The sequence below is a fragment of the Dermacentor albipictus genome, chromosome 9, assembly GCF_038994185.2.
Source record: "Dermacentor albipictus isolate Rhodes 1998 colony chromosome 9, USDA_Dalb.pri_finalv2, whole genome shotgun sequence".
Lineage (NCBI taxonomy): Eukaryota > Metazoa > Arthropoda > Arachnida > Ixodida > Ixodidae > Dermacentor > Dermacentor albipictus.
The window spans coordinates 122,890,011-122,908,622 of NC_091829.1; positions in this window are offsets into that span (position 1 = coordinate 122,890,011).

The window sequence follows — 18,612 nt, forward strand, 5'->3', positions numbered from 1 at the left end:
TGATTGCGACACGCTGCCGTTCTGGCGTTTCACAATATCGGAAACAATTGATAGCCTCTCAAGATTTAGCAAATTCTATCAGTAATGGACCCTGTCGATCGAAAAAAAAAGTCAACAACACCTTTCCAGCGGAAATGATGGCCTTTACGTTCTTTGGGCGTGGCAAATTCGAATGTTTCCGCTGTAAGCTTTGCCGTCGTGTTTCAGGCTCGTAGTAGTGGCACCAAGGTTCGTCCCCGATCACAGTTGCAAACAAGAAGTCGCCATGCTCATTGTGATACCCGATCAGATGAGTCAAGGCAGCGCGAAACTTCGTCTTCTCGCGATGGATAAAAATTTCGGGGATCCATTGCGCACCAAAGAGCCGATAGCCGAGAAGCTCATGAATTATGGCGTGAACCGAACCGCGACTGATGTTCAGACGGTCTGCCACTTCATCGATGCTTATCCTCCGTTCTTGTTTCAGCAGCTCATGAACCTTTGAAATTGTGTGGGGGGTGATTGCACGATGGTTTTGGCCCGGTCTTGGAATGTCTTTGCAACGTCCTTTGAACCGTTTGCTACAACGATTCACAGTGGTCAATGAAATGCAGTGTTCAACGTACACGGCACTCATATGGTGATTAATTTCTGTTTTGGAAACACCTTCAGCTGTCAAAAACTTCGCGACACCGAGTTGTTCAACTTTTGAAGTGTCCATTATGTGACGCAACCATATTCAACCCAGTGTATGAGAGCATTAAAGAACATTTATCTTCACACCTGCGTGTCACTTTTGTAAATGAGACATGCCGTTCTCCTACGCGCATGCCTCGCAGATAATGAACCGCACCATTATTGCGTGGTTAGGGTAGGCTCACTTTCATTTGACTCGCCCTCGTACATTAGAAATGCAAAGATACAATGGGATATGCAAATGCGAAAATACTGCTTGATAAAGGACAAAAAAGTGTCACTGGAAACAAAGTTCACTGCATGTATACACAAAACCTCGCAACAAGATATTTAAGTATACGTATAAGTCTCCAGTGAGTCTATGTATGTAACTGTATAAGTGAACTGTATATAATGCGTCTAATAACTGTATAACTGTAATAACTGTATAATGCGTACATAATACTGTAATAAAGAAGTAACTGTATATGATGCGTCAAACAAGGCAAATAAACATGTTGCACAATCATAGATTCACAGAATCCTAGATTCCGCCCCCAATCCATCCACTCCCCCCGATGTATTGCGCGCGACGGAAGGCGGCGCGCTTGCTCCCCGCTTTTCTCCTTTGCGCACACAAGACTGAGCCACCATCGTCGGCTCACCCATTCCACCTCCCCTCCTGCGCTTTCACTCGCACATACAGCATGCAGCGCGTGGTCACGATGTTATCACCCTTGGACTTTATACGAAACATGAGGGCGATGGCAGGAATGCGCCTGGAGTGTCCATATAATTGCTTTCGCAATAATATAATAAATGTATCCGGCAACTGAAGCGTCCCGTCGCCCATTACTTTCCGCAAAAGAAGTATCAAAATCGAACTTTCACCATGCGACAATTCGCTGCGCCGCAACAATGTATTTTTTTTCTGTGAGGCGGAGGCACCGAAATGAAAAAAAAAACGCATAGGAAAGTATCTTGGCCAGAATCTAAAGCCTACTTCGGGTACCTAATGGGGCTACGGAAGGAATACCGAAGAAAACATGAGACGCTTGGTCCACTGAGAACCATACGCATACTGCTCAGTATCCTACAGCGGCGAAAGAAGACTTTCCGGAAAGGTTCCGCTCAAGGAATGCGGTGCAATCCTTCGAGTTCCCACAGTGATGGCGGCGAGCGACCATTGTTTTTTTTTTCTCGTCTGCTAGCCAGAAAACGTCCAAAACTCTATCCGGTGAAAATCCACTCGGCCAGAGCGAACCGAACGCGCACCAAAGTGTACGGCACGGTGGTCGGGGCCATACGAGAAAAACGTATGCGCTCTGGTTGGCTCTGGCAGCCCGCGGTTAGGGTAGCGAGAACAAAAAAAAAATCGAAGAGGCTCAATGTGTCCTCGCGAATAAAAGTCAAAGTAGAAAAAATAAATAAGAACGTATTTACTTTGGCTGGCTTGAGTGTCTTGACATGGATGTTCTGGCGTAGGTTAAAAGAAATGTTTATATTTTTTATGTGACATGACGGCACAAATGAACCACCCCAACGCTTCATCTCATTAGACCTCGCTGCCTGTTTGTCAACTCGTCTGCTAGTGTGTTAATTTGGCTTGTCTCGTTGCATGTTCCGATGTAAGACTTTAGAAAAGTCAATAGACATTTGGCGTCAAATGTTTATAACAACATTAAACCCACAAAGTTCCGCAATTGAAAATCTAAAGCACAACTTTGGAAATGTCAATGCACCTTTCACATCAAGAGCTTATGAGATTTATGCCCATAAAGTTTCGCAATTGATAACCATGCGCTCCACAGATTCCGTGGCCTCAGTGAGATGCCGCGGCGAGCCCGCTCACCGTCAAAGCGCCCTCCAAACTTTGTGCTCGGATGGGACTGCTTGGCGTTATGTGACTTCCGGTGTATGGGCGTTGCAACGAAATCCAGCCCGAGTTTGCAATCTTCGCGGATAAATGTCTTTTCGAGCGTAAAAAAGACATTCTAGACAAAATCCAGAGTGATTTCCGGCGCCGGAGGTCACTTTGGTCGGCAGTGCATGGACAGCACGAAAAAATTTCGGGAGGGGCTGAAGCCCCATAAGCCCCCCCCCCCCCCCCCCTGGCTACGCCCCTGCTTGCTGCATACCCGGGTTGTAGCCGATGGCTGTTTGCCGGCTCTAAGTTTCGCGAGCCAAGCTTCACGCAGCTTCTTCTCCTGCGGCTACGTGTGAATAAGGCTAACCCCGGGCTCCGTTGCCTACGTCCGGCACTGCGGCACAGAGCAGTAGCCTACCATGCTACACGCTTCCATAGGCAGCCGCTACCTATTATAGTGATTTCAAATATTGTCAAGCAGACACCCTAGGCGGAAAAGCCTCACCCCTTAACCAGAGTCGCAGCGCAGGTGGAACTTTAAACTTTCGTTTTCCGCTCGCTTCGGTGCTTCCCAAGCAGCCGACGTGGCTGCTGTGTCCCGTGATCCCTTATGCCACGTCATATACCGACAGTGGCGCCAGCATTTCCAGTGGTTGAGCTCACCCCCAATAGTCAAGGAGCAAAAGTACCCACATTTCCTCTCTCCCTCCCGCTTTTACTCGCGCATGCGCGCAAACGTCCGTCATCTGCGCAAGTGCCATGCCCCGCTGTACCTACTAACAATTGTAAATACGCAGTCGGGAAAGGCATTTTTCTGCATTGCGCGCGGGGAGGACGACCGGGTTTGATGATCTGCGTGCCTGCACAGAACTGGCCGCAAAAGCATCGAGCCAGCAAACACCTGCTTGTGCGAGGTAAGTTTGTTGAATGACTTACGCGCAGTTTACTGGAAAGATACTGCTTTCAAGCGGCCGTACTCTGGAGTGACCGCTAAACTTTACCTGTCCGGTTCACGCCCCTCGCTCTGCTTGGAGCTTTTGAAAACGGCGGAGTTAGTACAAGTGCTCTCGAGTGACCTGTTCAGTTTGTACGGCCCGCTCTTCATTGCGCTATTGTTTGATGTTCTGTTCGCGCGGCTCGCTTCACTTGGCGCTATCGAAGATCACGTAGTACGTACCTTTCAGATAAGCTCTTCGGTTCACGCGGCCAGCTCTGCTTCGAGCTACTGTTCTCAGTAAACGGTTCGCGCGGCTCGCTTCCTTCGCGCTATTGACAAACGCGTAGTATACCTACCTCTCAAATAAGCTTTTCGGTTCGCGCGGCAAGCTATTCTTTGCGCTATTCTTATTCTGCGCTTGTTCTTTGGAAGAACAAAGACAAGAAAGCCTGCCTGGAAGAGGAGGCATGCTAGCTTTGGAAAGGGACGACAAATGCATAACCGAGAAGTACAGTTCCTGGATGCATACATAGATTTAACTCGCTCTCTTGTGTATGGTGCTGGGCTGCTAAGCACGAGGTCACGGGTTCGAATTCGGGCCACGGCGGCCGCATTTCGCTGGGGGTGAAATGCCAAAACACTCGAGTACCTAGCTTTAGGTGCACGTTAAGGAATCCCACTTGGTCTAAATTTCCGGAGTCCCCCACAAGGGCGTGCCTCAAAATCATATCGTGGTTTCGGCACCTAAAACCCCATAATCTAATCTTGTTTATGGTGGAACGTTATAATGTGTTGTGGTTTTTTGGGCGTGACGTTCAATTTGGTTGGGTTGCGTATGCGTGAGTTTTTTTCATTTATATCTTGCTCACTAGTAATAAACTTACAGCGTGAGGAAAAAATGAGTTGTGCGAGAACATTCACTCTCATACTCATTGCAAGCAAACGTTGACTAACCAGGCCGCTACCAGCCGACAGCTTATAACCCAGAACGTTGAGGTGACGCACCACAAACAGGGAGCGAAACAGCACCTTACAAAGACCCCCATGTCCTCTTGTCGAACTACTGACTCTAGGCTGAGGCTTCCCTTCTTTACCCACAATTAACTATGTACTAATGTTAAAATAAACGCTGCCGCCGAGCTACATTATTGTTTTTACAGTCGAATGCCTGCTATTGTGTGCGAAATTGGTGTTGGAATAAATAGTTTCTTGAGTGTTGTATGTTACTGTTGTGAAATAATTATGTCGTTTGCCTCCACACCTTACTTTGTGATTGCATGCTTTTCTTAAGACGCCAATTTTTCTGACAACAGAAAGAAATTCAGAGAATTCTTTCTAAAATTTATTTTTCGAGATATTGATCCGATTTAATTAAAGGGTCTGCAATAAAATGAGTACGATCGAAAAATAAAGGTGGTATTTGAGAAGAACCGCACCACTGTCACGTATACTGGCAACGTCAAGAACATAGAAGAGAAGATTCCGGAACACAATACAAGTTCTGGAAGTAAGTTCACGACAAGTTCGACGTAATAATAGGTACCAAAACACTTTATAAAAAAGCGCAGTTTTTCTACCCGTATACGAAAACAGGCTTTCGTCTCGCATGAATGAAGAGGTTAATGCTACAACGTGGAGCATTGCGTTCACAGAGCTTATTCGACGAATCAACGACATGACACGCACGCATTCGGAAATACGTCACTAGTTGCAACACGCGAAGTTGTCGGCATGCTGCGGCTACGGGCGTTTCATCCGCGATGCGTGGCGCGCACCTTTAGAAATTCACATAAAAATTAGCGCGTAGACTTCGCTTCCGATTATAGAAATCAACCAGCAAGCAATGCTTACATTTCCTTGCTTGTGTACTTCGAAAGGGCGCGAAAGAGCACTATGAATGCAACCTAAACACGAACTACACATTCCATGGGCTGTCAAGCTCCGTTCTTTAGCACAAGCAGAACGTCTAGGCCCAGATGTCAAGTACACGACGTTTTAAGCGAAATAATCGAGTTCATGCAAATATTGCCAGCTGGTGTTTTGAGCCAGCGAACAGTCAGCAGTGCGCGCCCAGAAAAACGGCGAAGAAGATGACGAAGTCAAAGATCCCGCGCCAGCTGGAGAACCATCGCTTAGTGTCTGGCATTTTTCGTGTGTGGCTGCTCGTACTGTTACTTATTCTTGCCTTAGCGCGTGACAAACTGGTGGAGGTGCGGGGTAATCTAATCTATGTAACAAACACCTCCGAGCAGCAGGAGCTCCAGCCCCGTAGCGGTGGTTACGCCTGTACACCGCGCCAGCAGAAGGATCCGTGGACAAGCCCCTGAGTTTGGACTCCTCCCAGAGAAAATGGCAGCTCCGACCACCCCAACTGGTATGGAAGGCGCAACGCCGATCCATTGGACGCTACTCAACCCGCGAACGCCGAATCCCTTCCACAGCGCCATACATGAGGATGTTGAAGATTGGCTGGTGTACTATGAACGTGTTGCCGCGTTCAACAAGTAGGATGACGAAGACAAACTCAAAAACGTATATTTCAGCCTTAACGATGGTGCACGTGTTTGGTATGAGAACCATGCAGATGCCCTAACTTCATGGGCAGAATTCAAACGCCGGATTTTTGAGACGTATGCGAGCCCTGATCGCCGAAAGCGAGCTGAGTGTGATTTCCAGTCCCGTATACCAATGCCGAACGAAGGGTCGCTATGTATGTCGAGGACATGACGCGTCTCTTTCGGCGAGCCGACCCCAGCATTTTGGAAGAAAAGAAGGTGCAGTACCTGATGCGCGGAGTGAAAGAGCAGCTGTTCGGTGGTCTCGTGCGCAGTCCTCCCAAGATTGCGTCAGAATTTCTTTCCGAGGCTTCAGCGAGCTCGCCGAGGCTCTGCTGGGTACGCAAACCGCGAGAGTCAGAGGCAACCCTACGGGACGAGCACTCCTGAGGAGGTTGGGTCGAGATACGAGCGGACTGGCAGACAGATACGCGGACGTACCGGACCACCTCAGAAAAACCATTAATGTGGGACCTCTGCCAAAAGAATATGGATCCCAACTTCCACGAAAACAGGCGAAAAGCTAGGGCCGAATATGTTGAGAGAACGCTAGCCCAGCTAGACAATACAGTATACACGGACGCCGCCGTATATCCACACGGAAGAGAACGCGTAGCCGCGACGGTAGTGGTTAATAGGGAAGGAAACCCGATCACGTATGCCACAGCAAAGGTCGCTGGCACAGCGGAGGCCGAGGAGATTGCCGTAGCGCTGGCGGCAGCGGAAGGTTATAGAACAGGCCGATCTCTCAACATACTGACGGACTCAAAAGAGGTGTGCAGAAACTACACGAGAGGCCGAATCAGCAAAACTGCCCTCAGAATACTCAGCGGAGCCACCTCCGCCGAGAAGGAAAAGCCCCGACACAAACTAATCTGGATCCCGGGTCACGTAGGCATAGTGGGGAACGAAAGGGCAGACAGCCTAGCTCGAGGTGAAGCGTTCCGAGCTGGGTGGTCGAATGCCCCGGAGACCCACCTACAGGCTTGCGAGGGGGGATACGCAGAGACCCTGAACTTACATAGAGGAACTAGAATTAGATATCCGCCACCGCACAAAGACCTCTCAAAGGAGGAGGCGACCAGCTGGCGCAGACTACAGACAAACTCCTTCCCCAACTTACACGTGCTCAATAAGATTTTTCCGACACAATACAGGGCCACCTGGCCTTGGTGCGGTGCCAAACCTACACTTTACCACATCACCTGGGAGTGCGAACGCAACAAAGCATTCCACAAACACGAACACCCGAGTGCGGAGCAATGGGAGAGTCGGCTCACCAGCAGCGAGCTCACGGCCCAAAGGGCCCTAGTGCAGCACGCGAGCGACGCAGCGCGACTCAGTGGAGCCCTGGAATAGGGGCCCACCCTTGCTGAAGAGAAGTCTCCAGTCGCCAGCGCCAAGAAGATGAAGACGACGGAGACCTCATAACCGCGAAACTCTCGAAAGACTCAAAAGTTTTCCCTCCCTCCCTCCCTCCCTCCCTCCCTCCCTCCCTCCGAGGCTGTCACCATGGAACGCTTCGGCAGCCGGCACCATACTACGAACACGAAGTGAACGCTGCCTCACCTATGGACTTGTTCGGAACTCTCGGGGGCCACGTCGATTTCTTTCGAGAGCCCATTCGTTCCGTAATCCGCGAAGAACTCCAGAAACTGTCGGTACCCTCCACTCCTTGTCCAGCGTTCTCCGTGACGAAGTCCAGCGAGCGCTAAGAGAACCACCCTTCAATGCAGAAGCTCGACCACTAAGAATTGACAGCTCCCGTATGCCGTATTCGCAAGCTTTGAGGCAACCTGCCCAACCTCCCTCCCCGCTTCGCACCGCGTGCCCAGCCATGCTACAGCCCGTCCAAGCGGCCTCGTATTACCAGGACCACCGACAGGCCCCAAGGAAATCAGACGTGTGGCGGGCACCTGATCGCCGTCCCCTTTGCTTTCACTGGGGCGAAGCTGGGCACGTCTACCGCCAGTGCTCCTATCGAGAGCTCGGACTACGCGGATTTTCAGCAAACTCGCGGCGACCTAGGTTCGGCGAGCGTCCTCCTGAAATTGAACAATACGTTGCCTAGCAGTGCGGATCCCCATCAGCTTGACACCATTCGCGCTCTCCTTCTCCGCGGCGGTTTTCTCCGACTCGCTGTACGCATTCGAGCGTGGTGCGGGGTCGGTCGCCCAGTCCGCGCCGGGAAAACTAACCACAGCGGCCTTCGGGGGCAAGGCCGCTCAGTCTGGACGTGCTCAAGGACCCCTACTGACGCGTATGCGTCCCGACAATACATCGACGACCACAGTACCTACTGACTACAGAAGAATTTCCTTGGACATTCCTGTACTGCTCGACGGTCGTGAATTGACTGCTTTAGTGGACACTGGAGCGGATTATTCTATAATAAGCGAAAAACTGGCCACCCTTCTGAAGGAAGTGACGACATTTTGGAATCAAACGCCAGTTTGCACAGCAGGGGGGGCACATCGTCACACCACTCGGCATGTGCACGGCATGAATACAGATTCGCGGCTCTACGTTTGTTGCCAGTTTGAGCATTCTCCCTCAGTGTTCTCGAGACCTAATCATTGGCATGGACTTTCTCAGGGAGCACGGAGCTATCATCATCTATCATCATCATCAATGCTATCATCGACATTCGACAACGCCTCGTCACTTTCTTGTCAAAGAGCGCCGCAGCGATGACGAACACCATCCACCCTCGAGCATCTCTTCGTATCATCGACGACGCTGTCACATTACTACCACATGCAAGTGTCGTGGTTCAGGTGGCATGTGACAGACTCCTACACAGTGAAGCGGTCGCAGAAAGCAATCGCTCTCTCCTGCTTTCTCAAGGTGCTTGCGTAGCCAGAAGCCTTATTGATTTCCGTGATGGCCACTGTGACGTTCTTGTCACGAACTTCAGCTACGAACACCGGCACCTTTTCCCCGGTACTGTCATCGCCTACGCCGACCCGATCGCCGATGTCACACAGTGTTTTGTTTTCAAGGCAATCGACAGTGCTGAAGCACTTACACGCAACGTCCACGTTATGCTATGTTCACACTATGGTCGTAACGCGCGTAACAGCTCTTTTGGCGTATCGAACGTAACGGCTGTAAAAAACGTTACGGCAGTTAAGCCGGCACCTTTGTTCACATTTACTGCTGCTTAAATTGCGGCTTTTACAACAGGCCAATCAAATTTGGAGCTGCAGAATCGACGTCACCAGCGGTCCAATATGGCTCCTGCCAACATGCGAGCGCTGGCCGAGATCGAAGAAATTCACGCTCAAAACAAACTTATAGTCATGTATTCAATCGCCCAAAGACGACGAAGGCGACGCAGAAGGGTTTGGGTGAGGCAAGTATTTCTCGACAGGGCCGTGGACGGCGATTTTCACAACCTTATAGCCAAGCTCCGAGTTGGTGACGCTGCGATGTTTTATAACATCATGCGCATGTCACCCCAGCAGCTCCGCTTCCTTGAAAACCTAGTGAGACCACTCATCGAAGTTCGGAGCACGCATCTGCGGCCATCGATTTCCTCGGCGGATAAACCAGATGAACTGAAAACAGTCTCGCTAGGCGCACTGCAAAAATTTTCACGAACACAGCCAATCGTGCGCACGGAATGGTGGAATGGCACTTCCCGCGCCCGGAGCTGTCTGCAGACGGAAGGACGGAAGTGTCGTCACCGGTTGTTGAAAGACGAAAGCTTATCGATCATTGGCTGTGTCGCAACGGTCGTAACATAACAGTAGTAAATGTTGCCGACCCTTTAACACTCTCACCCACGATTTTTGCGAGAATTGCTCACGTTGGCACCTTTACGTTCCCAGTCTGAACTAGACGCATACGCTTGTTGCGCTTCCGCTTACGTATGTTACGAAAAATCGGCGCCTTACGAACGTAGTCTGAACATAGCATTAGTCGAACGCTTCCTGAAGTGAAAACAACCCCTACGCCAGCTTTTGCTCGAGTTCCACATTTGCTTTGCACGGTCATCGAAGATACGTCAAACGTCGATTGCGAAACACCATATCATCCCCTATGACGACGTGCCCCCCGTACGGCAACAGCCTTATCGTGTTTCCACGACCTAACTACATGCGATTCAAACGCAGGTGAAGGAAATGCTTCAAGACGCCGTAATGCAGCCTTCATGCAGTCCCTGGTCATCGCCAGTTGTCCGTGGTAAAAAGAAAGATGGCACGCTTGGGTTTTGTGTTGACTACCGAAAGCTAAACAACGTCACCAATAAAGACGTGTACCCGTTGCCTCGTGTCGACGATCCTCTGGATAGGTTGAGGCGCGTGAAGTATTTCTCCTCTATCGATCTGAAAAGTGGCTACTGGCAAATTGAAGTAGATGAGCGGGACCGCGAGAAAACTGCGTTTGTGACTCCGTACGGCCTTTATGAATTTAGAGTACTCCCTTTCGGCCTCTGTTCCGTGCCAGCCACATTCCAACGAATGATGGATACAGTTCTCGCTTACCACAAATGGAAAAGCTGCCTCGTCTATCTCGGTGATGTCGTTGTCCTTTCGGAAACTTTTTACGAGCACCTTCGACGCCTTCGGAATGTACTCGAAGCCATTCGTTCGGTTGGCCGGACACTCAAGCCAGAGAAATGCCATTTCGGTTACTAGGAACTGATGTTCCTTGGTCACGTCGTGAGCGCGGCAGGTGTTCGGCCCGATCCCGAGAAGACTGCTGCCGTAGCTGCTTTTCCCACTCCAACCGACAAGAAAAGCGTCCGACGGTTTTTGGGCTTGTGCGCATATTATCGACGCTTCATTCAAAATTTTTCGAAGATAGCAGAGCCGCTATTTCGCCTTACACGTGACGACGTGCCATTCCTCTGGACTGATGAAGAACAGACGGCCTTTGCGGAGCTACAACGTCTATTGTCTTCTTCTACCATGCTCGGTCATTTTGATGAGGATGCTGACACAGAAGTACGCACTGACGCCAGCAATACCGGTCTCGAAGCTATCCTGGTGCAACGGCAAGACGGGACTGAACGAGTTATCGCCTACGCGAGCCGCACTCTGTCATGCACAGAGTCCAATTATTCCACCACAGAGGAGTGCCTCGCGGTTATTTGGGCTACCACAAAGTTTAGGCCGTATCTCCATGGGCGGCCATTTAAAGTTGTGACCGACCATCACGCCATGTGCCTGTTGACCAGCCTCCCAGACCCTTCTGGGTGATTGGCACGTTGTAGTCTCCAACTCCAGGAATTTAACATCACCATCGCATACAAGTCGGGCAGGAAACATGAAGATGCTGACATGGTATCAAGAGCACCTGTTGAGTCTCAGAATCCTGACGAGGAAGACGACAGCGCCTTCCTGGGAGCCCTCAGCAAGCTGGACCTACTCGCTAAACAACGATCGGACGCTGAGTTAGAGCCCATCATCGATCACTTAGAAGGCGGCATCACGTCCATTCGTGGCGACCACACAGCAGTAAATCCTAATGTTATCTACGTCATTAGGCTATCTGTAATCAACTCAAAAAAGCTGGATTATCCTATGAATCTCTTAAAACATTTTTTCCAGTCTCTTACGGAGGCTAGGAAAGGGAAATTTATGCCGTCGATCTAGCATTGCAGTTGCCACCTACGCTCTTTGTTTACATTTCTTGCACCGCTCCTCCTTACGAGTTTCACTATTCTAACGCAAATCATTCGCAAATATCTGCTTTCTTTTGCATATTCATGAATTTAGTCATTTACCGCCAGTACAAGCGCTTTGTGCCTGCCGAAATGGCAACACGAGCGCTGAACAGATCGCAGAAGCAGACGACAGCGAACAGGTTATAACTAGCGCCACTCTGCTCGTACGTTCTGACCCTAGCGGCAAAACGGGCGACCTAGACCAGGCGTGCTGGAGTAGGGAGATCTGTGCAGGTCTGGAGTTCAGTAGGTCGCGGTATTCATATAGGAATGTTGTGGCCAAGTACTGCTGCAGGGCGGCCAATCCTGCTCTGGTGAGGGAGAGCTTTACCGGTTCTGGTCACCGGGATCAGGCCACACTCCAGGCCTGTTTAGGCGATTTTAACAACGCGCATTTTTTTTTATTCTGGTGGAAAATCCGTGGCACCGGGATTCGAACCACGGTCCCCTTGCACGCGAGGCGGATACTCTACCTCTACGCCACCGCTGCATCTCTTCAATAACAAACACTTGTAATTATCCGGGCATGCCTTCCAATAAGGGGTCCATAGCACTGGACAATATCTGTTAAAGCCTTTACCTCGTCTTCTGTTGTGATGGTATACAGTTGAGACGGCATAAAGCCGAATAACCTGCAGACTTCAAAAGTCTTTTCGGTAAACGTTGCTTTCAGTTGTGCCTGCACATTATCCAGTTGTGGGATGTGCACCGATATCCGGTACAGAAGCTGTTTAGATCTAGCGCTGTAGTGTTAGTCCTGTGGGTCTGTCTCCGTGATGAGATGGGGCCGCAGCTCTGCTTCAACCTCATCCGCGAGCGTGATAGCTTGCTCGCAGAGAGGCGTGAGTACCTGTGCCGTTTTTGCTCTGAGCAGTTAGAACAGCTTTGGCGTCTGTCAACGCCTCCCTTCTTTGTGCACATCGGCACACTTTTTCTGGTAAAGGCGACTAAGCGGGAGCTAGTGCGCCAGCGTTTCGAGATGCAAACTATCGCCATAATTTAGTCGCCATTGCGAACAATGACACGGAGCCTCCTCGCTTTTGCAGCGCTTTGAAGTTCTCTCCAGTTGTCGACAGCTTCGGAAGTTTTAGCCAAGGACCAAGTGAGTCTCGAAACTGCATGACACTGTCATGTCATACGGGCCATCTTGTTTCGCAAAGGTCGTTAATTAGTAACCAACTGTCTTTTTCACTACAACAGTGACACAATAATGTGAGGCTTCCCCACCGGGGTGAGGCGCACGCAAAGGTCGGCGCCACCAAAAAAGGTCAAGCGCGTTAGCTGCATGCTCTTCTTCTGGTCCGCCATTAAAACCCTTTAAAGACTAGACATATTGTTACGCGCGAAGGAGACCGTTTATCACCCTTACAGATGAAGGGGGCCGTTTACTTTATGTCGTGAAGGTGAGCGCAAAAGTGGCCAGCTGGTTGATCAACTCAGCCTCGTCCTCTTCCTCTTTCCCCGCTCTGGACCGCAAGAACGTTCAGCGGTCTTCGTTTTCTTCACGCGTAGCATTACAAATACCCAGAAAAAATGTACATTTTATATCTAAATGTGCAAAACACATCAAGAATAAACATAATCAGCAAGAAGAAAAAAAATATGTTTCGGAAGCTTCTTTAGCTATAGGGGGAAAACCCCAGGCAGGAAACAAACGTGAGTTTCACCCTAAGCCGTCTAAGGCGTCGTTTTCAACTTGTATGGACAGCTCTCATCATAAGTGATCCAATGATGTACATTTCATTCGCTTTACGCAGCATGTGTGACACCACTGCAGCTGAATATCTTGCATCGGTATGTCTCCTCTGACCTTGCTTTCAAAAAGACAGTGAGTTGCGTGCCATACTTCTTCCTCGTGCAGTGTTCCCGCTCCAAATCAACAAATGACGCTTGCTGTGTTGTCCGAAGACATTTACCCAGAAACTTCGTACTTAGTACTAGAACTCGGCAAGATAATTTTGTTTCTGTAAGTTTGTAGGCAACACCCGTCAGAAAAGGATTAGAGACGGCGTCCTATTTGCCAGCCTCCGTCTTTAACCTATGTTGCATTTTTCTGATGGAGATGCTTGGTATCGATACCCGGTACTTCTCGCAATATCTGCGAATCCTATCATGCCAATAGCGTATCACGCAGCCAACAGCGTACGACATCCTTCGATACAACCATAGAGTCGATGCGACGACCATTACAATACCGACGACTGTGCGTAGGTCTCGACGCGCATCCGTCAGCGTGGACTGTCGCAAAAGTTGATGCGCCGGTATTTGGCCCCTATAAGGAAACACGCCGCCTCGGTGATGTAACCTACGAAGTCGTCCCCTGCAGTGTTGAGGCGGGTTCACTCGGGTGTCCTCCTCGCGCTGAAGTTCTTTATGTAGTGCGCATGTAGCCATGCTATGTGCGTACGTGAACGTCCAGATTGCACCTCAGCGGCTCCATTTTTCGTCGTCGACTCCGCTGAAAGAACTATTTGGCGTGACTGAGAAGGTCGCATTCCGTATGAGGGGGAATTGGCAAATTCATGTGGGGCTTCCACATCGCGGGAAGGCGCCCTGAAAGACGATGAAGCGCGTTAGCTGCACGCTCTTCTTCTGGTCCCCCTTTAAAGAGATAGCACCTTTTTTGCCAGCCTCCCTCTTTAAACGGGCCCTGAACCACCTCTCGGGCATGGTGAAATAGCATAGTCAGCGGGTAGTATAGGCTGCTGTGAACATTTCAGCCAAGGTTTGCTGCTGTACGCGGTGCGTGGAGTTCGCAAGCGGAGCACGAAGTTAATTTCTCTCAGAGGCTATGTTGTCAACAGAAGCCTGCTCCTCACTCTCTTCTGGACATTTTACTTCGTGATAAAGCGGATTCCCACACGCGGCTGCTATTGGCAGCTGCGGTCGGCTATGTAGCATATATACCGCCAGCGGGGTGCCGCCACGAGCCCTCTGGCTAAGGTCACTGCGGCTCGCTGAAAACAAGCACGCTTGGCTTACGTTTTGCACGTCGTACGCTCCAGTACGTTAACATCCAAATATAAATTTCAACTGCGCACCAAGATGACACTTAGAAGGTGCAGCGTTGTAGGCACACCCAACTCCGCCGTAGCCGTCGCAGTGGAAGACATTTAAGAAGGAACGGGAGAATAGCGGAGACCGTGTTTAATTGCCAGTAACTTCGCTTCTGTTGAACGCATTGAAGTACTTTTTGCGGCAAAGTATTTCTGAAATAGGCTATTTTCAATACAAGAGCCTTTTGTCACTTTGATAAAAAGTGGTTCCGGGTCACTTTAACCTACGTTACAATATTTCGTTTTGGTGAAGTGGTGAAGATGGAATTTGTCTTCTGCTAGTCCAGGAATTTGTATCTTCTACATACTGCAGGATTAAAGTTAGCTACAATGCGTACGATATATAGGTTGTTTCATCGAACATGATGTTATAGACGCCTGACTCTTGCAGCCACTGAATCAGTATAGCAAGAACCGCGTCTCCAGCGCACGTGATCAATTCGTGGGTCAAAGTGAGGCGTTGGCAAGGTGCTTCTGAATTTCAGCGTCCCCGCTTGATACTTGAAATTTCAGAATATCGCGAGAATTGACCTCATACGAAGTCTATAAGGCCTCATTCGACCACTCAAGAAGTGTCCCGTGTTCTCGGTATCAACGAAATGCTGTCATTTGCTTCTTCAGAAAGGTAATCGACTTTACGATTGGTAACAGGTTGTTTCGGTTGTCGTTCACATGATGCAGACGCTGAATGTCGATTTGGTTGGCTGCGGCTTTTTCAGGTGCGCGGACATATGCAAGCAAGTCCCTCTCGCCCTGCATTGTTTCTTTTTGGTAATTATTTGCTTCATGTACAGGAAGATCCCTTCTTTTCCCAACAATCTTGCAAAAGACGTGAGTGGCTTCGTGGCCAGTGTTTGAAGGGGGACATTTCTCTGGTAGCCTCCCGTTGTGCCTGGTAGGAATGATGCGCAGTAATTTCAGTACACGTAACTGCGAGAATCGGAGAGAACGACCACGTGAACTTGTTCAAGTGCAGTTGACTTACGTATCACTGCTGTGCCATTTTTCTTGTGAGCCAAGTATTTAAAACTGCACTTATCCGGAGGGCACCAGTACGTTTCCAACAAACGCCGCTTAGTGTAGTCATCGATTTGTCCGCCAACAAACTTTCTGATGTCGGATTTAGCTGGAACTAACAAAATGACGGACGTCCTCGAGCCCACGCCCAATCCTTCCATTTGATATTCGCTATTTCGGTTACAAGCACAAGCAAGGTGCGAACATTGACCGTGGAGAACTACATGATGCCGAGCCGGTAGGAACACAGACGTTTGTGTTTTTCTTGTCCTATGGCAGCACTGGAGAGAGTGCTTATGATGTGACTTGTACGGTGCCTTCAATTGTAATTTGTAGGGCATTTGTAGTATCTTTTTTTTAGTTTGGATGCATTCCAACGTTTGCCATTTTCAAGTGTGAAAGTATTGCGACCTACCCTACGGTAAATCCTAAATAGACCCGTGTATTTAGGACCGGTCCTTCTCGAGTTAAGTACTCGGACAAGATCTCCTGAAGGAAATTAAGGGCATTTTGTTGCGCAACGACAGGTCCACATACGTCTTGACACTTTTGGCGTAAGAGCCGAATTCGCATGCAACCACTTCCTTAACAGTCTGGAAGCTGTATTCAGTATCCTGATCCCAGTCAAAAGGTTGTCTTTGCTTTTGCAGTTTTCTAAGCGGTTCTACAATTCAGAGTACTGCGGGATCAGTTTAGCGTAGTATCGCGTGTGACCAAGAAATGAAGGAAGAGACTTCTGGCAGTTGGCTGCGGTGCATCAACAATTGACTTCACTTTGTTTTCCAGCGGCGAAATGCTGTTTGCACTGAACCTATGTCCAAGAAAAGTGAGCTCTGTGACGCTGTATCACACACTTTGCGTTTAACTCCATGCCAGAAGCAGAGGTTCTGGAAAGCACAGTTTGCAGATTTTTATCGTTCTCAGCTTGTGTGCGGCTCCAAATCAGAACATCGCTTAGGCAGCGCAAGGTCCATGGACCGTCCTTTAAAACAGACGACATTGTCTGCTGAACAGCGGAAGGCGCAGATGCCAACCCGAAACATAAAGGCGAAAGAGACCGTCATGACTGATGAAAGTACTAAGGTCATGGATTTTCTCGGACCATAAAACCTGATGATAAGCGGACTGTAAGTCTAACTTACTGAACACAGTAGCACCAGCGAGTCGATGCAACAGTTCATCAGTTGTCGGTAGAGGAAAGGCGTCAATGACGATAGCCTTGTTGGGGTCTCTAAGATCGACGCAAGGTCGAATGGAATTGTCCTTCTTCCGAACAACGACGAGCGGAGAACTCTACTGGGACGCAGTGATTGGTTCGTTGACATCAGCTGATTCCAGCCGTTGCAGCTCGGCGGAGACTTGTTCACGGAGAACTACAGGTAGAGGATGCTTACTGTCAGTTGCCTGCAAACTATTTACTAAGGTAATCGCAAATAGAATCAGGAACACCTTAGACTTCTGTCAAGCAAAGCACCAGGCAGGATTCCGTAAGGGCTACTCAACAATAGACCGTATTCACACTATCAATCAGGTGATAGAGAAATGTGCGGAATATAACCAACCCTTATATATAGACTTCATTGATTACGAGAAAGCGTTTGATTCTGTCGAAACCTCAGCAGTCATGGAGGCATTACGGAACCAGGGTGTAGACGAGCCGTATGTAAAAATACTGAAAGATATCTATAGTGGCTCCACAGCCACCCTAGTCCTCCATAAAGAAAGCAACAAAATCCCAATAAAGAAAGGCGTCAGGCAGGGAGATACGATCTCTCCACAGCGTGTTTACAGGAGGTATTTAGAGACCTGGATCGGGAAGAATTGGGCATAAAAGTTAATGGAGAATACCTTAGTAACTTGCGATTCACTGATGATATTGCCTTGCTTAGTAACTCAGGGGACCAATTGCAATGCATGCTCACTGGCATGGAGAGGCAAAGCAGAAGAGGGGGTCTCTAAAAATTATTCTGCAGAAAACTAAAGTTATGTTTAACAGTCTCGGAAGGGAACATCAATTTACAATAGGTAGCGAGGCACTGGAAGTGGTAAGGGAATACATCTACTTAGGGCAGGTAGTGACGGCAGATCCGGATCATGAGACGGAAATAATCAGAAGAGTAAGAATGGGCTGGGGTGCGTTTGGCAGGCATTCTGAGATCATGAACAGCAGGTTGACGTTATCCCTCAAGAGAAAAGTGTATAATAGCTGTGTCTTACCAGTACTGACCTACGGGGCAGAAACCTGGAGTCTTACGAAAAGGGTTCTACTCAAATTGAGGACGACGCAACGAGCTATGGAAAGAAGAATGATAGGTGTAACGTTAAGGGATAAGAAAAGAGCAGATTGGGTGACGGAACAAACGCTAGTTAATGACATCTTAGTTGAAATCAAGAAAAAGAAGTGGGCATGGGCAGGACATGTAATGTCCCACTTTTGCGCACGCTCGGCAGGAAACGTGCTTGGCAGTACAGCCTAGATCGGATGCGATGTGAAGAGGTGAGCTACATCAGTAGCAATGGACTGCGATCTCTTGACTGATTTGGCGGAGTTCGGGCCAGGTGCCATGTTGGCCGGCCTCCCCAGGTCGCGACTTTCCGCTATGCCTTCGAGCGCCATCTTAAAGCTGCCGGGTCGAGGGAGAAGGGTAACGGGAATCGCCATCTTGCATGCCCGGGCGAGGAAGGTGATGGCTGTCTAGGCCATCCTTGCGTTGCATCGACACCCGCTGAACAGACGAGCTGTTGAAAACTTGAAGTCCTTTGTGAACTTGCTGTACGCTTCGTCCGATTTCCTGTGATTTCTTGCACGTGAGGGAGGATCCTTCGTAGAGTAGCCTTTCTCGTATTCTCGC